Source organism: Dromiciops gliroides, chromosome 6 (assembly GCF_019393635.1).
Source record: "Dromiciops gliroides isolate mDroGli1 chromosome 6, mDroGli1.pri, whole genome shotgun sequence".
Lineage (NCBI taxonomy): Eukaryota > Metazoa > Chordata > Mammalia > Microbiotheria > Microbiotheriidae > Dromiciops > Dromiciops gliroides.
This window is the reverse complement of record NC_057866.1, coordinates 79,757,577-79,780,034: the sequence shown is the minus strand read 5'-3', so window position 1 is coordinate 79,780,034 and position 22,458 is coordinate 79,757,577. Positions and strand designations below refer to the sequence as shown.

Here is a 22,458-nt window from a genome sequence, read left to right as displayed (position 1 = left end):
AGGGATGCCATTAGATAGCTTTCCTACACTGAGTGAGAAATTGAACTAAATGATCTCTAATCGTTCCTAACGTAGGCAGTTTGCCCAAAAAGTGGCTTCTTTTGTTGGTGTTGACAATACAGTCCAGATAGGCAGGTATGCCACCTGAAAATATCAAAAAGGAGAAAATGATACCTTAGATTTTTCTGCTACAAACAAAAAGCTTCAAAAATGGGTCAGGGTGATAGGACTCAGAGGAATTGGATGCTTCTTTTATGACATGAATAGTGCCAAAATAGCTCTGGGCATATAGTAGGCACTCAATAAACATTTATTGCTTTGGGAGAAGGCCAGAGCCAACCGAGAAGACAAAGACCCAAAGAGATGACTTCACCTTTCAAGTCTAAATAACTTGGATAATTTCCACCACTTCCCAATATGAAACCCAATCTCCAAATCCCAAGATTTCTAATAAGAGATTAGATTGTAGCTCCAGAAGGAAGACTAAGCCACACAAGTGGGTTCATTTGGTCTTGGCCCTCTTCCTGAATGTCAGGATAGATTTGCTCGAACTGTGCAAAGGTTCTATTATAAAAACCAGATGAAGCCACCTGGGTCTCCATGTCTAATTTGAAACTTGGCTGCAACATACTACAAAAGGAAGAAGTCAAGTTAAGATTAGGGCAGAAAATATGATTTTTCCAGACTTTTCTAATTTAATGGCATTGTTCAGAGGTGTGCCTTGTCCAAGAAAAACAACCTGCTTCTTCAAAATGATTAGAGTTAGGAATAGCTATCAAAAGTCATCTTTCTTAATCTCGAGTGGAATGAAGGTTGTCAAGAAATATGTGTGAGCTTGCCTAAATTATGCTCTGTTTTGTTTGGTAGCTTCAATTTTTTTTTTAGAAGAAACCAGGTTGTACAATTCAGCAGGGTCCTACAGTCTCAGACTGTCATGCCAATAACCTCTGACCCAGGCACAGCCAAAAGAATAGGAAAGGCCTCCAAACTTGCAGCCCTTGCTGACCTTGGGAGTCAGAATCATCACTGCTCTCTCATGTTGGAGAATGCTGTTTCTTAAGGCCTTTAGCAGCTTGGAATAGAAACTATTAAAGTATTTAGTAGTGTGTCAGGCACTGTGCTAGGCATTGGGGATGTCAATATAAAAGCAAAATTTTCCTATCTTCCAGGAGTTTGTATTCTGCCAGGGGAATATTAACATTCTAGTGGGGGATATCATACATATGAGGAAAGGTGATCAGGGTAAGGAGCCTTGATATAGTCCAGTGATTTGTCACCTGGGGTCTCTAGATACAAATTCTAAAGGTTCTGTGAATACATTGCAGAGGGTCTATGAAGCTGAATAGGAAAAAAAATTAAATACTTTTACTAATCTCTTTTTTTCTTTCAATTTTCTTCCATAACAATTTCTCCAATAATTTAGAAACACTATTCTGAGAAGGGGTCCACAGGCTTTGCCAGACTTTCCAAGGGGTCCATGGCACACAAGAAAGGTCCATGGCATAAAAACAGGCTATTAATCCCTAGTTAGGTGGTAACAAGCAATGTGAGTGAAACCATAGTGGCAATGATAATATTACTTCTATTATTATTCCCTAAACAAATTTTCCAAAAGGGGATATCAAGGTATACATGGGTAAGATGCCCAGATGGCCAGGCCCAGTTGTCTTGGTGAATGAAGTGTGCTGTGGAGACTAGGGCTAGCAAGATACACTGGCCTGAAGAAAGCATCCACTCACCCCCTGACAAAGGCTATTCTACCCAAAGGCAAGGACAAAAGGACATATGACACAGTACAGCAGAAACTCAGACACAGAGGGAAAAGCTGCCCAACTAAACAAACTACCCAAGCCCATAGTGCTTGGGCACAAAGGGATCTGGGTCTCATCTGGCTCAGTTGCTCTCCCTCCTATCAACAGTCAACTCTTTAATCTAAGGTTGTTATTTAAGAACATTTGCTAGGCTAGTTTTGCTTGTATAAACAGGCAGTCTCAGAGTGGGCGAGAGGTTGGTGCACTCCTCTGTGTTACTGGCAACAACTGCTGCCTTCCTTTTATCTGGATTAATTGTCCTCTCTCCCTGATTACAATAACACAATGGAGAAATCATTTTCCAAGAGAAGCAGTGGGAATTAACTCCACTGGGAACACCATAGAGGACATTATTTTGAACAGATCAGGTAGAGAGAAATTTGGAACAATTAACATTCACCAAGTCAAAAAAAGAGAGAGAGGCATTAAGTGGGCAATTAACATTTTGTTTCATAATTGGCCTCTTCCAAATGGCAGGGCCAGGAATCTTGAATACTGGTTGTTAATGACCTTCCTACGGAAGCAGGCCAATTTATCTGATGATCATTTCTTCCAAAATTCATATTTCTTATAATAAGAAAGAAACTGGCCTTCTAAGAAGCTGGTAAGAAGTATTTATCTAATTTACTACATTTTATATCTGATACTTTCTCTTTTATAAATGTTTTATTGGTGTCCTCATCATGACCCCCTCCTATTCCCAGAACTGGGCTATGGACGCAGGATCAGTAAATTCCCACACTAAAATGAGGTCAAACTGGGGCCTTGTAGAGGAGACAATGGCCAAGGCATTGATCACAGGTGTGGATTAGGAAAGATTATAGTAATGGCCAATTTTTTTTCTATCCTCTCCTTCTACTTTGGCCTCTTCTGAGAAACTCATTTCAGGGAACTGGAGAGAAATCACTATGTCCACCTATTACAAGGGAACTGTGTCCAAATAAAAGATTGATTATTCTAGGTCATTCATGGAATTGGTGGCCAGGAGGTGAGGTGGGATGATATCATGTCCCAAGTGGGATTGGGATTCAAGGAGTTAACTGAATAGTGAAAACTGACAGGAAGCCTGTGGCATTAGCCATGGCCAGTAGAGGGTATCAGAGAGCCACCAAGGTCATTGATCAACACAGAGTCTCAACTGGAAATGGCAGCTCAGAAGACAACCCGGCTTCAAGAGAAGTCCCATTCATCTAGTCCAACCTCTGATGAAACAGAAATCCATTCTTAAACACCCCTGAATGGAAACCCTTAGTGAAGTACGACCTACTGCTCACTGAAGTTTTTTGTTGTTGTTTTAAGTGCTTTTATTTTTAACTTCCAAGCAATAATTATATGTGAGCTATTATCCTCATCAATATGACTAGCAGCAAACATTGTCCTAACAATTCCCAAATGCTACCTTGGATGATGGTGGTGGTGGTGATGGTGGTGGTGATGGTGGTGGTGCTAATAGTAGTGATGAATAAACACACACACGTGCAGTTTACACACCCACACAAACATACAACACTTTACCTTTGCCCTATTGGAATTAAGAAAAACATTTCTCAGGAAAGGTTGGTTGATGTAATGAAAAGAGCACTGGATTTGGGATCAGAGGACCTGCTTTAGAATCCTGGCTCTGCCACTTATCACATGGATAACATTAGACAAATCACTTCACCTCTCTGGGACACACCTCTCTTGTCCCTTCTAGCTTTAAACCTATGACCCTACAATGCAAGAACTATTATCTTTCCTAAAGTTCTACTGTTGAAGGAAGATCCCTGATCAACTTGGTGATCTGTCTCCATTTGATTCTATTTAGGCCATAACTTTTACTCTCTCCTCATTATAAAATGGGTTCTCTAACCCCCCTGGAAACAGTACCACTTTAGCCTTATTTGGTTCAGCTCCAGGTTTCCATAGCACCCCCCAAAATGTTTCCAGCCAAAGGAGCTTCACTTGACTCCATTTGGGTCATCATCTTCATTCCCACCCTACTAGAAAGTTGTATTCTGCTCTATTGTACCTCTTAGATATCTCTAGCTATTCCACTATGCAAGTACTCAACCTCCTGCCCAGCTCCCTCTTATGTATTGTTTTCTCCCATTAGAATGCAAGATCTTTGAAGGCTTGAACAGTGAGTGTTGGGCACATAGCATGCCCAGTTCTTTCAAAGTACCTAAACATAGTAGGTAATTGATAAATGCTTGTTCTATCTATCATCTACCTATATACTTATTTACTTATCTATAAGCTTACAGTTTGTTTGAATTTGTAGCCTTTATTTGCAGTGCTGGAACCTTCCAGTGGAGGTTAGACAGAGGTTTTTTCAAACCTCCTGAAGTATAGGTTATATCAATGGAAACTGCTCCCAAGATGAAGTTGATTTATCCAGTTATGAAATGAATTGTTGTGAGAAAAACCATTCCTTTGTATTAGCCTATTAAAGAGAGCTAAAAGATCTTTTAGGTGCTCCTCCCTCCTTCCCACACTTGTCCCACATCCTTCCCTTTTGCCTTCAGCAGACTACCTCTGACCAAGGTCCTGGAGATGTTAATGGCTTCCTCAGGAGGAAGGACATGGAAGCCACCATGCTCTCAACCATGTGGTAGCTGTGGAGAAGGGAACCACGTGGCTAAGTGCTCCAGAAATGATGGTCTCTCAGTTCAAGAGATAGCAGCAGTCAGAAAAGTGATGAATTATTGGGAGTTCCTAGAAGTAGCTCTGGAGAGATAGTGGCAGAGGCTCTTATACTTTTAACATGGACAAGTTAACCACATAGAGAAAATTCTTGAATCCCTGCTTTTGGAAGAAGATTGAGTTCTTTTCTCTTAAGAATTCTTCTTCTGAGGTTTCTTCTCTGCAGCATGAAATTCCAGAGTTTCAGAATCTAATCTTTTGTCAAAGAAGGGAAATTTTCTATAAATTACTGGGCAGTCCCTGCTTCTAGAATCTAAGATGAATGGGATTTCCTAGACAGTGCCTGCCCCAGGACTTGACTCTCTAGCAACTCTAGGTCTGACAGTCCTGAAATTCATCCCTCTATCGAGAGATATAAAGCTCTTGAGCAGAGCTAAGAAAAATTATGCATGTAACCTTCCAAACCTGAAAGAGTAGGAAACAACCAAAGCCAGTCAGGAAGACAAAGAGAAATGTGGACTTTAGACTTCTCTGTTGCCAAGAATGATCTAGATGGTTTCAGTCTCACAGGAAAGAGCTGGAAAAATTTCCTGTCTTCCAGACTCAGGTATGTTTACCTTCCAAAGCAGCCCACACCCTCAAAGTTATGCCCCTCTGCCCTCTTCTTTTCTCCCTTTATACTATTTCACTTGGTGATCTCATCAGTTTCCATGAATTCAACTATCATCTCTATGCAAATAATTCTCAGAGTTTCAGCCCTTACCTTTCTCCTGGCTTCCAGTCTTTAATCTCTAACTGCCTAATGGACATCTCGAACTGGATGTCTTATAAATGTCTTAAATGTATTATCTTTCCCTTTCAATGTTTCCTTCTTCCTAGCTTCTCTATTACTATAGAGAGTACCATCACAATCCCAGTCACCTAGGATTTCAACCTAGGGGGTCATGCTTGATTCTGCACTCTCACCACATGTATCCAATCGGATGCCAAATCCAGATATTTTTACTTTCATAACATCTTTCATATATGCTTCCTTCTCTCCTCAGATACAGCCAACCACCCTGGCACACTCATTGCCTCACACTTGAACTATTGCAATATCGTGTTGGTCACTCTCCTTGGCTCAAGTCTCACCCTATTCCAATCCATCCTCCACTCAGCTGTCAAGTGGATCTTCCTAAGATGCAAGTATCATGATCACCACCACCATCAATCACCATCATCAACACATATATATATTCAATCAACTCCAGTGACTCCCTATTCCTTCCAGGATCAAATATGAAATCATCTGTTTGGATTTTAAAGCCTTCCATAACCTAGCCTCTCCCTACCTTTCTAGTTTGTTTACATTTAATGCCCCCCCAGCTCCCACATACTCAATAATCCAGTGACACTGTCCTCTTTGCATATCTGACCACAAGATACTCCCAGTATTTTTACCGGCTGTCTCCCATGGCTAGAACTCTTCCTCCTAGCTTCCCTAGCCTCCTTCAAGTCCCACCTAAATCCCCACCTTCTATAAGAAGCCTTTCTCAGGGGCAGCTAGGTGGCACAGTGGATAGAGCACCGGCCCTGGAGTCAAGAGGACCTGAGTTCAAATCTGGCCTCAGATACTTAAACACTTACTAGCTGTGTGACCCTAGGCAAGTCACTTAACCCCAGTTGCCTCACCAAAAAAAAAAAAAGAAGTCTTTCTCAGACCTTTTCAATCTTAATGTCTTTCCTCTCAGACTATTTCCATTTACTTTGTATATATTTTGTTTATACATAGCCATTTGTTTGTTGCCTCTCCCACTGGACTGTTGTTTGCCTCTATGTTTCCAATGTTTAGAACAGTGCCCAGCACATAGTAAATGTTTAATAAGAATATGCTGACTGACTGACTGACTGAAAGTATATACAGGTTTCTTTGAAGGTTAAAGTGGGACTTACTGGAATTTTAGTCCCCTCTAGTCCAGGAACCCTATTGGTTTTCATTTTTATATAGGTGGTTGTTTTGAGTTTGGAGAGCTGCATATGTTCCTGTGGAAAATGGGACACATTGAAAAAAATGATGTTGGGACTATGGGACTTCCTTACTAGGAATTTCAAATTCATTTCTCTCCCAAAGAGAGCCAAAACCATAGGATAGCACAAGAGCTCAAAAAAATTCACACATCTCTATGGAAAAAGAGATACAGGCCAGAATATTGGGAACTACCAGTAACTTCAGATTTGTTTTCCTTTTTAAAAAAAAATCCAAATTACTATGAGACAGGTTCAGTGGCTATAGCCTTGGGACTATAGTCAGGAAGACCTGAGTTCAAATCTTCCCTCAGACACTTACGAGCTTTGTGACCCTGGGTAAATTACTTCAGCTCTGTTTGCCTTAATCCACTGGAGAAGGAAATAGCAAACCACTTCAGTATCTTTGCCAATAAAACCCCATAGTCAGTATAGTTGATGGGGTCACAAAGATCTAGGCATGACTGAACAAACAACAACTATGATAAGTGTGGAGGACTTTAAGATCTTTGAAAAGTAGGACTCCTCAGAGTGGGAAGAGAGCTATTTTCATTGTTTGGGGTCTAATTTGAAACTTTTGTTTTCTCCCTTATTTATAAGATCCTTCAAGTCTTTCTCATTTCCTACATTTTCTGTGGGGTAGAATACAGATAATATGTGTTATTATCTTGAATATTGAAATGTGATCTGGTAGGCCCTTTGATTCACGTACATGGAAACCTACACATTGCATTCAAGTGTCTTCTGAGGCCCCTTAGAGAAAGGAAAGAGACAGAATCTGTTCAAAAGAGTAATACTTTTGCCTACCTCCAAGATTGGACCCGGTCCACATAAGTCTGGAACTTGAGGTGTTGAGCTATGGGTTTCACTGTCATCTGGAAGTTAATTTTCTTGAACAGCAATACCTCACCTTGAGAAATTGCTATAGAACAGCTGTGACATAGTTTTTAGCTACATCATTATTCTCCATGCTCAAGGGTAATTGCAAGCTAGTGGTAATCACACATTGGTTATTTGCCATTATTAGGGAAACTCTTTTGGATCTAACTATTAAGTTCACATTAAACTTTAAGAACAAGATTTCCTTAAACTGTAAGAAAGAGAGATATTCCTAGAAACTGAAATGCTCCAAAGTGGAACACTACGATTTCTTTTAGTGGATTATACACTTTTGTAAATTAGATATTTCTTTCACTGATAGAAACCAAAGCTCTTTTGTGCAATGCCCATGTATCCTCATCAAACGTACAAAGAAAGTCTACCCAACTCACTAGAGGCATTTTTTTATTATCTCAGGGATACCCATGTAACATCTGAGTTATTGGCTGTCTCTCATTTTCACCAGGCATATTCTTTTCCAATCAAATACATCCTTAGAAATGGTTTTTGTGTCCCTTTTCATGTACAAGCCATCTCTAGCTATATGCTGTTTGGTCTAGAGCTTTTAAAGCATTTGGAGGCATAAGGCTTGAGTTGGCATTCTAGCTTTGCCACTGGGCAAATTCTTGATTGATTGAGGGCAGACACTATTTTGTCTTGTCTTTGGATCACCAAGTGCTGATCAAATGCTTGTGGCATGGAGCTCAAGTGTAATTCAGCAAACATTTGTTAAGCTTTGTTAAAGCTAAAATTCTAGCTATTCTGTCTGGTCGCCAATAAATTATAAGCTTTAGCAAGAGTTAGACTTTTAAGCATTTATTAAGGAGAATAAGAATTTGGTAAAGAGAGAGAGAAAGGCCTACATTCATCTATCTATTAAAGGGAGAGCACATTTCTAGCTCTGCTCTCCACCAGAGTCACCAGGAAAGAGAGTGAGTCAGAGTGCCCGGCTCCCCCTTCTTCCTCTCACCAGCAAACGTCACTTCCTGATGCCAAAGAAAAGACGCATGGTCTTGCCCTGAGAGATGTTCACCTCATTTCTACAGTAAGTCTCCAGCAGGTGGCGTCATTCCAATCGTTACAGCTTCTATAATGTGCAAAACACCATGTTAAATGTCAAAGATACAAAAATAAAATTGAAACAGTTCCTGCCTTCAAGCAGCTTATTACATTCTACAGAGGAGACAAAGTGGAGGCTCCACAGCACAGAGAGAGATCATGGAGTGGAGAAATCAGAGGACCTGGGTTCAAATTCCCTTCTGATACTGTGTGTATGACCTTGGGCAACTCATTTCACCTCTCTGGGCCTCAGTTTCCTCATCTGTTAAATGAGGGGGTTGAGCTATAGGGAACTTTTTGTGATCCTCCTTAATTCCCTTCCTTGTGCTGATTCTCTCTCATTTATCCAGTCCATGGCTTATTTGGACATAGTTGTTTGTATGTTGTCTCTCCATGTGACCATGAAATCCTTGAAAACTGCAACCACACAGCAGTTGCTTAATAAATGTTTATTGGCTAACTCACTGAGATGATCTTTGAGGTCTCTTCTGGCTCTAGATTTATGATCCTAAAAATAGGGTACATATATATGTATATACATGCTATTTGTAGGATCATATATATATATATATATATATATATATATATACATACATACATACACACACATATACATACATACAAATATATACATATACATATATATACACACACATATATACCCACATCTATATAGTATATATATATATACATGTATGTATGTATATAATGTAAATATAAAGTAATTTCAGGGGAAGAATACAATGTCACGCCTTTCCATTTCCAGATTAAGACTAGTAATGGTCCCACAACACTGATTTCCTCATTGTCTCTCATATACAGCACTCTATTTCCCATCTCTGTATCTTTTTATTGCCTGATTCCCATGGCCACAATTCTTTCCTTTCTCACCTCTTGGAATCTTTGGTTTCCTTTAAAACTCAATTTAGGGGCGGCTAGGTGGCTCAGTGGATAAAGCACTGGCCCTGGATTCAGGAGGACCTGAGTTCAAATCCGGCCTCAGACACTTAACACTTTGACCCTAGGCAAGTTACCAAAAAAAAAACCCAAACAAACAAAAAACCCCTCAATTTAAATATGACTTCCTCTATGAAGACTTTCCTGATCCCTCCCCTATCCCCCAGCTCCTAGTGACTTCCTCTGCAATGGTACCCTGCATCTGCTTCATATGAGTTTTGTATATATTTTAATATATGCCTGTTGTCTCCTCCATTAAAATGTCAGCTTCTTTGTCTCATACAGTGCTTGACACATAGCACATGCTTAATAGCTACTTGATTTACTGATAATAAAAATTATAATAATTGCTCATTTTTTATGTTGATTTGAGATTTAGAAGCATTTTAGTAGAGGATTGTCATCTTTAAAATAGGAATAATAATATCTATTCTGCTTGCTCCTATGAGCATTGCAGTAAATAATGGGTACAAAGCTCTTTGTAACTATAATGGGAAACATAAATGTAAATGATTGTTAGATGAATGGATTATTCAGTGAATTGACTTTAGTAATAGTGACCTAAAGCTCAGTAATATAATTGACTTGGTCTTAAAGTACTTTAAAAATATATTAGAAATAAATAAATGAATAAGCCTTAAAGAAATATATTAACAGAACCCAACAAACAATGGTCTAAGCATTCATAGGGACATTTAAAACAACTGAGAGAAAAAGAGGTGGTTTTTTTTAAATGTTAGAAACAAAATAGGAGAAGTGGGATTGTTTTACATTTCAAAATTGATGCATTTAGTATTTAAAATATTTAATTTCATATCTGATATTTTAGGATAGAGGTTCTAATCTTGGGATCCCCAAGAAGTCCATAGATTTCAAGAGGTCTTTGAACTTGGATGGGTGTGTATACATATATGTATGTATTGTAAATATATACTATGTACGTGTGTATGTATATAAGACATATGTGATGGGAATATTTGCATATATATACATATACATGTATGTGATGGGTATGCTTTGTAATCCCATGTATTTTGTTTTATGCCTTTAAAAACATGATTCTGAGAAGGGTCCCAAAGGTTTAACCAGATTGTCTAAGGGACTAGTAACACCCACATAAAGCCAAGAAATCAAACAACATCACAAAAGCACCTTCCTTGGTGTGTGGCACATAGGTGCTTATTCTTACGTGTTGAATTGAAATGAATGGTATTGAGTCATTGCCACTAGAATTTTCTTATAGAACTCAACAAGTACTGATTAAGTACCTCCCTTCCTAGGCACTGGAGATAGAAAGGCATAAATGAAAAACAATCCCTGCCCTCAAGAAGGTTCTACTTTAGGGAGAAGGGAGGGAAGAATTCAAACTTTTATGCGGATGAGTAAATACCAACAATGTTCCATAATGATGGACAATTTACACACACTTCCTGGATCACAGTTTGGGAAAAGCTAACCCAGAAGCCTCTTATTTGGGGTCCATGCCCTGAGATTGAGGGTAATGTAAACACAAAGAGGAGGTTTCCATTGCAGTCCCTGAAGAGACAGGGGATTCCCAAGAAAAGAAACAGCCTCTTGATTGTCCCAGGCCTGGGATCATGCCAGGAGACAGATGCAGACAGCATCTCACCTCTGCCCCAGCCATGACTTTGAACTTTTTCCTTTGAGATTCATCCCACTGATCCCCACCAGAAAGGAAGGCATAATCTCATTAAAAATGATTCAATGTGTTTATGCACCATGCTGCAGGGACACGGGTGAGTCCCTAAATAGATGTTCCCACCTGTAAATATGTTTGTTCCCCCGCCCTTTACCCTACAATGGGGCAATGCCCTTTTGTCTTTAAAAGGCATCTTGAAGTAATATGACCAGCAGAGTAATGGGTAAAGGAGGGGGCTGTGAAGCTTTGCATCCCTGGGACCCTTGACCCTGACTACTTCAGTCTGGGGTGCACAGGGACAACCTCACTCCTGCTCCTTCCTTCCTAAATAAGGCTCTTTGAAATGTGAGTTTTATGAGCAGGATCGCAGTTGCTTTAAATTATCGGAGTTGGCAAGTGCCTGAGAGAGTGAAGGAGTGGGAGGCTGTCTCAACTGGGGAAAGACAGTTGCAGAACTTAGTTCCACAACAGCATGAGCTCCTAGCTTCAAACGCCTTGCTGGGGCTCTGACAAGCACTGCCTTTTCTCCTCCAGAGCTTTTCTGAGACATTTCGAAGGGGCTTTGAAAAAATAAACGCCTCTTTCTGGCATCCAGTTGTTGCGTTGACCAAATTCATGGGACAATCAGTACGAGGGAATTTCATGTTCTTGTGGGCAATTTGATGTGCCAGCTCCTTGGAGGGAAGGTAAGCTGGCATTTTCCCTGAGCATGTTGAGGGGTAGGGGGAGGGAATGGAAGGAACTTGCAGTGGGTGCTTTGAGAGTTGCTACTGCTTCTTTGTTCCTGGTGTTTGGCCCTCATCAGGAGTGTTTAAGTGGAGGGAAGGGAAGGCAGCTGCTCCCAGAGAGATGGGATACTTCTAAAAAATTCTTATTATTTTAAGAGAGTGTGGGAGCAAATGATGAATTGACTGCTGAAAAGTTTCAGCGGTTGGTGTTTTTTGGTTCCTGTGGCTTTTGGGGTGTGAAGGGATCTTTGGGAAATAACTTTGGTTTTAGGAAAAAGCATTTCCTTCTTACAAAACAGTTCTTGAAAGCCCAACCTGAGCTGGGCAGGCTATGTGTGGCTCTCCTAATGAGTTTGTTTACTGCCTAGATATTCTAAGTCTCTCTCTCTCTCTCTCTCTCTCCCCCTCCCTCCCAACTTCCTGACACCCCCCCCCCCATCTCTCTCCTCTGCATCCATCAACAGCAACATCTTCCCTGTTGATGATTTTTGGTATCATTCTGAAAATTCGCCTCAGTTTTGTTGCTATGGCACCTGGTCAACTAGTTTCAGAGGCTGTTATTCTAAGAACACTAAGTAAGTAAAACATTTGACTCTTCCTTAGGCTTTGGAAACCAAATAGGAGGATATTATAACTGTGAATTTTCCCCACCAAAAATAGTAAAAAGTTCTACTTACATTTGTTAACTGGAATCACAATCCATTTTCAGGGTGACTGTGGGGGGGGGGGTATGGGTGTGTGTGTAGGGTGATCTGGCAGCCTCTCTTGCACAAGTTAGGAACAAAAGATATTCAGAGCATTTCCTTGTTTTGGTTTGGTTTTTTCTCATTAGGCCCATTATAGAAAAAGGTCCCTGCTGATGGAGGGTTTAGACCAGCAACTACATTAGGAGCTCTGTGACCACCACAGCTTCCTTAGCAAACTCCCTAGTTATCACTCTTCTGCCTGAGCCCAGCTGGATACCCAGGTGCACAGAAGGAGATAATCCCCTTGTCTGTGAATTCTATGGGCAGATGTAGCTCATACCAAATTCTTCATGCACAGGCACTTGGACTCTCTCAGCTTTGAGGAGTCTGTGGATAATTTTCAGCTGGTGAGATCTATGACATTCTTAGCTGGTCTATCTACCAACCTCTGGCAGTAGGCCCACTCCGGCAGAGAAATGGGCTTTTGGAGAAACCACCAGCAAACTAACATCCCTTGACATGCAGAAGAGGGTTGGGAGAGTTGGCTCAAGAGATGAGAACTCTTAGGCCAGAAATTCTACCTGCTTCATTGTAACAGGCAATTAAAATTATTCTTACTGTCTTATAGCCTATGGGAACAATTTAAATCGTAGGACCTTTTTTGAGCCTTGGGTCTAGAGTCTCTATTTGAACCTTGGATCTAGAGTCTTTTGTCCCTTTGGGAAGAAAGAGATTGGAGACAGGGACAAGACTTATTGGGAAGGCAGATGGGACAGAGGCAGAACGGTAGCTCATTCTAAAGAGGTAATATGGAACACCTTAAATTTTCTCTTCCTTTCCTTCTCCCTTTTCTTCAATCCATTTTTTTTTTTGGCGGCCTCCAAAGATCACCAGGCAGTGAAAGGTTCAGCAGAGAGTGAGTTTATGACCCCCCCTTTTTGCATCGTTTCCCCTCTGAGAGTCATTGGTCCAACTGGAGAAGACCCCACCCTATATTGAGCTGGAGGGGCCTTCCCACCAGCACCACCCCCACCACCCCATGACATCATTCTTGACAGCCTGATTGCTAGAAACATCCAGTAAGCTGCATGGCGCCTGTGGCTACCCAGGGGATGGGTGGGGCTGAGAACTGCGCAGTGTGGCATTACGTGACCACTCCAGCTTTCAGCCGGACTCCATGGCCATAGGGGCCAATGGCATTTCAGGAAGCCACACAACCCTCTGGGGCTCTTAATAGAATCATGCTCTGTTGCTACTCTTGTCCCTGCTGACTCATCAGAAGCACTTGTCACTGGGGGGCGTTTGGAGAGATTTAAAATGAAAACTGGACAAAATAGTGGAAAGCCCAGGTCAGGCACATTCCTCTACTGTCGGGGGAGGGACCCGATGAGCTAATCGGTTTTTTGTTTTGCTTTTTTTTTTTTTTCCTCATCTCTCATTCCCGACCTTATGAGATTTGCGCTCTATCGGCTAGCTAGAAGGTATAATCCCGGAGATGAAGCAGGTTACTGGTTAATAGCCTTGCTAAGCCGCCTTCACTTTGTGGTCACAATTCTGACATTCTGAGGCTGCAGGTCCGTTACAGTTTTCCAGACTCTACGGTCTTGAAAACAGCCCCATGTCCGCAAACTGAGATGTAAACATTACTTCTTTGGCCAGAAACCAAATCCTGGAGAAGGCAGGAAAGAGGAAAAGGGTCAAGTCAGGCACATTCTCTAATCTCTACTGGACAATCTTGTTAAAAAGATCTCCATGTATCCCAACTCCAGTAACCGAGACGCAGCGTAGTATACCTACAAGGAGAGGCAGCCATGTTTTTTGTGGTGGAAAGATCAGTGGCTTAAGAATTAGAGGACCTGGATTGAATACTAGTTCAGCCCTTTGCAATCTGTGAGAACTTGGGCGAGCCTTTTAACTTCCACAGGCTTCAGTTTCTTCCTCTACAAAATTGGACAAGGTGATCTCTAAAATCGGTGTCCAAGATGTGAACCTGGAAGGGACCTTCAAAGTCATCAAATTAGGGGGAAAATCATTATAAAACTCTTTTTCTCCTCTCTGCCCCTCTGCTGTAGGTATCTCCCTGTCTTCCATTTCTGACTAAGACAGCAGTGCAGTGCTGGGCATAAATAGAAAGACATTGCGTTTGAGTTTTTGAGACTTTCTTGTTGTGATCTACTGCTTCTGTATATGCATACAGTTAAGATCCTTATACTATCATTTGCTAATTCTGCCTGTTGGAAAAAAAAAGGATAAAACTAAAAAGTTCAACTATTTAGAGTATATTGTACTGAGGGAGAAGAAGAAAATGGCACTTTAAAAAAAAAATCTGATACTTTTTTTTTCCCCAGATAGATTTTTCCTTTAAATTGACAGTGTAGAAATTGAAATTGATGGAGTAAGAAGTGAAGTTTAGGAGCGCACATTGAAGACTGGGCAAAGGCTTTTTCCATAGAACGCTATCTGCTGATTTAGTAAAACACAGCTTGTACGATTGATTGACTGCCAAATTCTCTAAGAGTAATGATGTACAATATCACAAACTAAAACAAAGCAAAAGGAAACAACGTCATCTGGTCAAAGGCCACAAAGAGTCTGAGTGATTCAGCCAAGGTGACAGGCACTACAGTAAGTGGCAGAACTGCAATGCTGGCTTTAATTAATATTCTATGCTCCTCTGAATATTTGGATGCTTACCACACCACAACAAGAAAGAGAGGAGCAACCAAAACAAACTCCAAAACAAAAGCAAGCAAGTTATTATCTGGGGTTTCATTTGTTTGGAAAAAATAATCCAGTATGCAAATTTCTATAAATTTTTATTTAACAATATGCAAGGCACTGTATTGGTTACTTTAGGGAACCAATTCTCACCCTCAAGAAACTTGCAATCCATTTGGGGGAGATTGAACTAAATACAAATAATCATTTAGGCATATTTGAATATAATGAATACATATCAGAATGTAATAAATGTATTTTAGAAATGTAATAATAAACAAAATCAGAATGTAATAAAAGAAATACAAACTAAGTCTTAGGAGGATTAGGAGAAGGAAGGCATCCTGTCTAACTTGGGGACAAAGGTAAGACTTCCCCAAGAAGTGTCATTTGGATCTAACCAGGTAGCAATTGTGAGTGGAGAGCATTCCAGGTGGAAGGGATGAACTGAGTAGAGGCAAGAAAACCTTCCTGAGGTTTCCCTAAATAATGAATAGTCCATTTTGTTGGAGTGTGCTATCCATGTGGGCAGCTAGATGGCTCAGTGGATAGAGCACTAGGGCCTGTAGTGAGGAAGACCCGAGTTCAAATTCATCCTCAAACACTGACTAGCTGTGTGACCCTAGGCAAGTCACTTAACTTCAGTTTGCCTTAATCCACTAGAGAAGGAAATGGCAAACCACTCCGGTATCTTAGCCAAGAAAACCCCTTGGACAGTATAGTATGGTCCACAGGGTCATGAAGGGACTGAACATCAACAACAAGGCATCTATGTAGGGAAATTTAGTAGATAAAAGTGAAGAGTGAAATATAACTGAAAAGGAATGTGAGAGCCAAATTAGAGGGCTTTAAATGCTAAGCTAAGGGCTTTTAAAATATATATATTTATCTTGGAGGAAATAGTCACTGAATATTTTTTTAAGGAGTGGACATGATCAGATCTTTGTTTTAGTCGTGGCAATTTGTCAAGTGTGTGGAAGGTGGGAAAGGAAAGGAATAAACATTTATAAAGCACTATGTGCCAGATACTTTTTACCAATATGATGACATCTGACCGTGCTATTATTATCTCTATTTTACAGTTGAGGAAACTGAGACAAAGAGATGTTAACTGATTTGCACAGGTGACACAGTTATTGAGTGTCTGAGGTCACATTTGAATTCAGTTCTTCCAGATCTTAGGCCCAGTGTTTTATCTACTGTGTCTCTAGATGGATTAAAGAAGGAAGAGATGTCAGTCAAGGAGTCCAACTGGGTGGCTATAGTACAAGCCAAAAATCATGAGGACCCGAATTGGAGGTAGGAGACAAAAGGATGAGAATGAATATTGTGAATGAGAAAAGAGAAAGGATGTAAGAAATGTGAAGGTTAGATCAACAAAGCCCTATGTCATCTGATCTCTGCCTACCTTTCCAATCTTTTTTGTGGTTCAGTCATTTTTCAATCATGTCTCACTCTTTGTGACCCCATTCAAGGTTTTCTTGCCCAAAATAGGATTGGTTTCTTATTTCCTTCTTCAGCTTTTCTTACAAATTAGGAAACTGAGGAAAACAGGGTTAAATGATTTGCCCAAGATCACATAGCTAGTACATTTATCTGAGGTCACAGTTGAACTCAGGAAGATGAGTCTTCCTGACTCCAGAACTGGAATTCTAGCCCCTGCACCACTTAGCTGCCACATTATCTCTTTCCAGTTCAATTGTTTTTCAGTTATATCCAACTCTTTGTGATGCCATTTGGGTTACTTTATACCCTTGCTTCCTTCAGGGCCCAGTCCAAGCCCACCTCATACAAAAGACCTTTCCTGATCCCTATAGTTGCTAGCATTCTCCTTCTTGGAACTACTTTGCCTTAATTTACATATAACTTATATTGTGCATCTGCTGCATCTCCTTAGGCATAAGCTCCTTAAAGGCTTGTGCCTATTTCATTTTTATATTACCATTCTCAGCCACCAGTACTATACGTTGAATAATAGTAGAATTTAATCAATTTTTATTTACGGAGTTAAAATGGATGGAACTGAATGTCAGTCTAAGGAGATTGAAATATATTTAGTAGGAAATGGCGAGTCAATACCAATGAAAGTTTCTGAGCTGTAGTGACATGGCAGTGTCAGGAAGACTTTTCTGCTAGTACTATCAAAAACAGGTGGGAGGGCAGCAGGTAGCCCCCAAACACTCCCTAGCACTATCAAAAACAGATTAAAATATGGCTGAGAAATCATCAACAAAATAAATCAAAATACAATAAAGCAAGGATAATGTTAATTTGTGGTTTTCTAAGAGAACTTGCAGCCCACAGTGGCCCTGGTTTGAATTAGTGGCTCCGTTTCTATTTCTTTGACACCACTCATGTAAAGGATGGATTAGGAAAAGGAAACATTGGAAGCAGGAAGGGTAGTTAGGAGGCTATTGGCAGAATTGAAATCTAGAAATCCAGACAAAAGGGTTCAGAACTAGGGCTTATTCTTGCTTCAGTACACACGTCTCCTACACCTATAACTGGAAACAACCATAATTGTTGTTCAGAGGAATATCATGCAGAATTCTAACTCAGTGAAGGATTTTTTTTTTACTAAAGCAGAAAAATCAAATCATCAGTTTTCAAAATATTTGTGGCAAAATAGTTGGCTATGCTTTTATTTCCAGTTAACCTGAAATTTAATTAATCAAAATGCTGTATTCTTTAAGTGTCCTGGTTAATCACGGTTAATTTCTTAAGCATCATAATTAATCTAGGCTTTATAGTGGTGAAATATGACTCCATTGTTCCCTTAGCTACTTCTAGGATCAGAGGATCTGTTTGGGGGTAATAACTATTCAATTCATGACTTAAGGCCCCATCTGGTGAATTACTCTCTCGATGTCATGCTAAACATAGCAAAGACACACAAATCCAAAAGTGAAACATTTAAGATGTGACACAACATAAATTACAAAAAAGGAAACAAAATACTAAAATATTCTCTGTGCTCATATTAAAAGGGGTATAATGTCCTATACCACCAGGGAAATAGGTAATTTCTCTAATTCCCCTTTAATCTCCTTAACTTCCAGAAAAGCAGGTCACAGCTACTTCAAAACTCACAGTCACAGTGGGGAACTTTTCAATTGCTGTCCTATGTACTTAATGGAGTGTCTTTCCCAGGATTAGAGGCTCGAGAAAGCCAAACCCTCTCCTCTCGATTGTGCTTCAATTCCTCCTTGAACTATTTCTTCACACCACCCTTGCCTATGACCTCCCTCATATAAAAGTTGCTTGCATAGCCTGATACCAACCATAATCTTTACACATTTACCCCTGGTCCTCAAGGTCTTTGTGCCATAGCAACCACTTCAGGTTCCTAGACTGTACATGTGGAACCTGCCCAGTATATGTGAAACACATCAAAGACAACTCAAAGCTTAAGAACAGCACTATAATAATACCTATGATATGTGGAAAGAGTACAGGGAACCCTGAGTTCTCACCATGACTCTGCCAGTATCCGGGTATTTAACCTCAAGAAGTAACTGCACAGCTCTTCAATGGACCACAGTTTCCTTCTCTTAAAAAAATGAATTGTTGGGCTAGATGGTCTCCAAAAATCCCTCTCAACTCTTATGTTCTATAATCCTATCTCCTTAATCAGATGGGGGGAAAAGGTAAAGGGATGAGATTGTTGATGTGAACAGACTAATTCAATCATATAGCTTGATGTCCTTGGGCTGCCGTCACTAGTACTTAATTTTTTCCTAAGTTTTCAACCAGGCATCTTGAAAGCTTCATTAACTTGTTCTGGGCGTAAAGGCATCACATAGGTCACAGATGGAATAAATTACCAGAAGTACTTCCAAACCACGACCAACTGGAACAATTTTATAGCTAAAACTTGTAGCAATCACATAATTTGGGGGGGGGGAGGGGGAAGCAAGGGATGTGTGTTTGGTAATAGTTTTGCCTTTCAAAGTCTCGCACATGTTCCTTCCTGGACCTTAGCTTCCTTATCTGTGAAGGGAGGGGGCTGAACTGTTGTTGTTTATCCTTCATTCTTTTTTTTTTTTTTTTGCAGGGCAATGAGGGTTAAGTGACTTGCCCAGGGTCACACAGCTAGTTGAGTGTCAAGTGTCTGAGGCTGGATTTGAACTCAGGTCCTCCTGAATCCAAGGCCAGTGCTTTATCCACTGCACCACCTAGCTGCCCCCCTTGTCCTTCATTCTTGAAGAGGATCATGACATCAGAAGGTGATGTCATGATTTGCACTGAATTGGATTGAAGGGAGGGAGGGCTGTGCAAAGTCACCAACCTCACTCTCTCCTCCAGAGCCCTCTGGGTCCAATGGCAAAATATAGATCAGAATGACTGGCGATGGCCCTGGATGTTTAAGGCCAATTGGGGTTAAGTGACTTGCCCAGGGTCACACAGTTTTGAGGATAGATTTGAACTCAGATCCTCCCAACTTCAGAGCCAGTAACTCTATCCACTGCACCACCTAGTTGCCCCTGGGCAGGGGGGGTTGAGTGAACTAGGTTCCATCTGAGATCCCTTCCAGCTCTAGACCTGTCATCCTTATCTGGATCATCTTTGTGACTGGGGCCATGGAAGAGTGGTAGGAGGTAGAATTGTCTGTCTGTCTGCATTGTGAAGCTGAGACCTCATGTCACACTTTATATCAGCTACATAGAAGCAGCTGGTTGGATAGAGAGAGCAGACCTAGAGTCAGGAAGACATGAGTTCAAATCCAACTTCACATACTTAATAATTGTATGAGCTTAGGCAAGTCCACTTAAGCTCTGCTTGCCCCAGTTTCCTCAACTATAAAATGGGGGGTATTATGAGGTTAAATGAGATAATATTGGTAAAGTCCTGGCACGTAGTATGTGCTAAACAAATGCTAGCTATTAATGGATTCCTCTTGATGTTATTGTAATAATCATCACTCATACTACATACTACTCACATTCTGCCTCATACCTCAGTTATGAATGGACGTGTCTTATCTCCCTTGCTAGTCTGTAGCTTCTTGAGGACAAGGACTGTGTCTTGCATTGAACTGTATGGCTTAGGGAGGGTACTTTATACAGGAGGATAGGCTCCTGATAAATGTTTGGGAAAAGAACAAATGACTGAACAAGTTGTGGTAGGGGATCGTGATGCAATACTACTGTGCAATAAGAAACGATGAGCCCTATGATCTTAGAAAAACATGGATAGACTTGTATGAAATAGTGAAGAGTGAAACGATCAAAACCAAGAGAATATTATATATAGTGACAGCAATATTATTTTAAGAAGAAGTATGGGGGCAGCTAGATGGTGCAGTGGATAAAGCACTGGCCTTGGAATCAGGAGGACCTGAGTTCAAATCCAGTCTTCACTTGACACTTGACACTTGACATTTACTAACTGTGTGACCCTGGGTAAGTCACTTAACCCTCATTGCCCCACAAAAAAAAAAGAAAGAAAAGAAAAGAACTATGAGTAAGTCATTTTTGATTATAAGTGCCCAAATTAATTACAGAGGACATATGATGGACAATGTTATCTACATCCAGAGAAAGTACTGATAAATAAAAATATATAGAATAACTATACATATATACATATTGGTGTCTAATGATAGCCATCTCTGAAGGGGAAAAGGAAAAAAAGAAATTTACATGATAATTTTATTATATATTTTAAAGAAATAGCAAGTTGCACATAATAGATTTACAGTTTCATGTGCAATCATTTTTTAAAATTATACTGTTATGTAAATGCTTGTTTTATTACATAAATTAAAAAGAAAATAAATAATTTAAGAAGGGAAAGGAATGAATGACTTCATCTCAATGTACGTGCTACTCATAGAAATAGAAAATAGATTGTTTGCCTTATTTTCCTTTCCAATTTGTTTCACTAACATACTTTTCGAAGTCAGTACAAAGGTAAACTTTGCCAGATCCTACAAGAAATATTGAAGACTCTAAATTGGTGAAGTTTGAATGAATTATTTTGCCATTTCTAAATTAACTCCCCTGCTACCCCCCAACCCCCTTCCCACTTGCCCCACCTCCCACACATACTTTCATGGTTGTATTTACCAAACTCTTAGGACCTAAGAGTAGTTAAGGAGATTGTTTGGCATCTGTGTTCCTTGTGATCTCATCAAAACCTGTAATAAAGAGAAATTGATGCTCTGTACATGTAAACTTCCTCTGGAAATAATCCATAGCCTTATTCTAGTGTACAAAATGTGTTTTGCTTTCCTCCCAAGCAGAGTTGTCTCCAAAGATAAACTGGAATGGTATTCTTAGAGATCCCAATAGGAGAAAGGAACCTTAGAAGTAAGTCAGCTAGCCTCTGTCATGGTCAGCTCAAGCACCACCTTCTCTATGTGATCTTTTTGGATGCTGCCAGGTGCTAGTGTCTTCCCTTCAAAACAATCTATTTTATGTATGCATGATATGCCCACATATACCCATGTGTATGTATATAGGAACACACATGTATGTGTACATGTATACATGCATAAATGTGTGTTAATACACACACATATTCATTCATTCATTCATTCATTCATTCATTCATTCATTCATTCATTCCCCCAACTAGACTGTAAGCCTTTTGGGAGCAGTTGCTTACAGTTGTTTGTGTTATCTCTGGAGGCTAGCACAGTGCCTGGTATATATCAGGTGGCTTAAAAAAACACATCAATTGATTCCACCAAATACAAAAGTCTATTTGGGAGTATAGGGTGTCCCCAAAGTCTTAACATAGTTTTAAGCTATTAAAGTCAAACCGAGGCTTTTCTTCCATTCTGGTATCCCTTCGATCATTAAGATTAAAGATTCCATGATGCTATAGCCTGCAGTTTTAAGTCTAGTAGCTTAAAAACTACACTTAAGACATCGGGGACATCCTGTATTCCTGAAAAGTAGATATCCTCTGCCTGACCTTAGAAAGGCAGCATGCCATAGTGGATAGAGTGTTGGACATAGACTCAGCATGACCTGGGTTCAAGTCCTACCTCATACGTTTGCTAGTTGTGTGTCCTTGGACAAATCACTTAACTCCTCTGAGCCTTCATTTCTTCATCTATTTAACTGGGAACAATAAAAAGTTACCTCACAATATTGTTGTGAGAATAACATAAAATAAACAATATACCGTCTGTAAAGCACGTCGCAAAACATGAAATACTTTACAAATTTTAGGTAATGATAGAATGTGAGATATTTGAGGGCAGGGACTGACTCAGTGTTGTATTTGGAGCCTCAGGGCCTAGTGCAGTGCCTGGCATATAGTGCTTAAATGTTGACTCAGTATGAAGACTGGGACACAGCCAGGGTAGGGATTTGTTT

The 22,458-nt window shown here is 40.2% G+C and overlaps 1 protein-coding gene across 1 annotated transcript in view; it reads left to right on the top strand.

Annotated features, from left to right (window-relative positions):
- Positions 1 to 11,612: 11,612 nt before the first annotated feature.
- C1QTNF7 (C1q and TNF related 7) overlaps positions 11,613 to 22,458 on the top strand; it is a 152,165-nt gene continuing 141,319 nt past the window's right edge. The window contains exon 1 of the mRNA XM_043971970.1: positions 11,613 to 11,684. The gene's annotated coding sequence lies outside the window, so the exon portion shown is untranslated. The remainder of the gene's footprint in view (positions 11,685 to 22,458) is intronic.